A 2,290-nucleotide genomic window follows, 5' to 3' on the forward strand; every position below is an offset into this window, starting at 1 on the left:
CCTTTTAAATAAGTATCTTCTACTGAAAGATATGTGGTACTTAAATTATACACCGGTGACTTATCGAATCCCTGACGATTAATGCGTTGCATACGATATCCTTCTATTAATATTTTCTTAAGACTTAACTTCCCTTAGATTTAATTTTCTTCAACCAAACTTCTAAAAAATCATTCCCTTAGCTAAACATAGTAACGTCGATATCATTAGTTTGACCATCGGTCCTTGTGGGTTCGATATCTTTTAAAACTAAAACGACTAGACTGTGCACTTGCAGTCAAGTACCTGATAAACTATATTCTATATACAGTCACGAGACGTATCAAGTTTTTGGCGCCGTTGCTGGGGACCTGATTTAGTCAAATAGTGTGATTCTTTCGTTGCACAGTATAGACTAAGGTAAAAAAAATAATCTCCTTTCCCTTATTTCCCCCGATTGTATGCCAAGTACTCGCTCACAAGGCGACAACTTAGCACCACCAATTGCTGAATTAGAGCATTTCTTATATTTAAGACGCCGAATACTAGAGTACCAACGAAGGTATAATATTCCTGATATCTTCTTTCCTACTGCTGAACCAGTTGAAAAACCAACCATGGCTGCAGTAGATCCACATAATCGTCCTCTTAAGTTCTATGCTACCCCGTCCCAACAAGAACCTCACAGTAGCCTTGCTGCCCCTGCTATCAATCAAAACGATTTCGAGCTGAAACCCTCATTATTATCAGCCGTCCAACAACATCAATTTGCTGGAAATCCTACGGACGACCCTAATGAACATTTGACGAAGTTTGTGCAGTGCGCAGACACTGTGAAGGCGAATGGTGTATCTTAAGATGCGATAAGACTACTCCTATTTCCTTTCTCTCTAAGAGACAGAGCTAGGGCTTGGTTGCAATCCTTTCCATCCAACTCAGTTACAACATGGGAAGAACTGAAGAACGTTTTCTTATCCCGATATTTTCCGCCAAGCAAAACTGCTATGCTGAGAGCTCAAATTAACGCATTTCGACAAAAGGATGTAGAATCTCTCTACGACGCGTGGGAGAGATACAAAGACATGATGAGGATATGTCCACATCACGGTCTCGAAGACTGGGTGATCATTCACACATTTTACAATGGGCTTATGTATAACACAAGACTGACAGTAGACGTTGCCGCGGGCGGTGCACTTATGGACAAGCCATACAACGAAGCCTATCAACTCATTGAAAACATGGCCCAAAACCATTGCCAATGGGGAGGTTAAAGAACTCCAGTAGAAAAGTCCCAAACAAAAAGTGGAATGTACGAAATCAGTAGCCTTGACCACGTCCATGCAAAGGTAGATGCCCTTTTTCAAAAGTTAGACAACTTGACCATACCACCCGCAGCCACCGTGGCTGTCGTGACTCCAAAATGTGAGTTATGTGGAACTCCTGGACACACTGCACTAGAATGTCAGATATTAGCAGGAGTCACCACTGATCAAGTGAATTACGCACAAGGAAATCCTTATTCGAATACCTACAACCCAGGTTGGAAAAATCATCCTAACTTTTCGTATAAGAATAACAACGCCCTGTATGCACCTCGCCAAGCACCCGTTGTTCCGCCTGGATATCAAAAGCCAACTAATAATGCTCCTAACATGACTAGGAAGTCCAACCTTGAACTAATGATGGAAAGCTTCATAGCTACCCAAGCTTAAACAAACAAAGACTTCTTGAACCAAAACATACATACTAGTGAGCAACTTAAACAATTAGCGAGCAAAGTAGACGCCTTAGCCACCCATAACAAAATGCTTGAAACAAATATTTCACAAGTGGCTCAACAACAAGCATCTACTACCGCTCCGGCTGGCACATTTCTGGGACAGCCGCAACCTAATCCAAAAGGACATGCAAATGCCGTTATATTGAGAAATGGAAAAGAACTAGACGGACCCGTAGATCCAAGACTCCAAAATCCTGCCATGTACCAAAAACCAGACAAAACAACAACTGAGAAGGTAAGTGAACCGAAGGAGAAGGAAGATAACACCCGAGAGGCTGAAGAGAAAGAAAAACCTTATGCGCCTCCACCACCTTATAAACCACCCATTCCGTATCCTCAAAGACTCGCAAATTCTAAAACTGCAGGGCAATTTAGGAAATTTGTTGAACTTCTGAAGCAACTAAACATTACAATTCCCTTTACAGAAGCCATCACACAAATGCCCTCATATGCCAAATTTCTTAAAGAGATCCTATCCAATAAGAAAAAGATCAAGGATAATGAAACAGTTACACTTACCGCTGAGTG

At 41.5% G+C, this 2,290-nt stretch overlaps 1 non-coding gene across 1 annotated transcript; it reads right to left on the bottom strand.

Annotated features, from left to right (window-relative positions):
- Nucleotides 1–983: 983 nt before the first annotated feature.
- On the bottom strand, nucleotides 984–1,090 carry LOC127108984 (small nucleolar RNA R71). Its single transcript, XR_007796475.1, has one exon. It is a non-coding gene; the product is annotated as a small nucleolar RNA R71 (small nucleolar RNA).
- Nucleotides 1,091–2,290: the final 1,200 nt, after the last annotated feature.

The sequence above is a fragment of the Lathyrus oleraceus genome, chromosome 7 (assembly GCF_024323335.1).
Source record: "Lathyrus oleraceus cultivar Zhongwan6 chromosome 7, CAAS_Psat_ZW6_1.0, whole genome shotgun sequence".
NCBI classification, from domain to species: domain Eukaryota; kingdom Viridiplantae; phylum Streptophyta; class Magnoliopsida; order Fabales; family Fabaceae; genus Lathyrus; species Lathyrus oleraceus.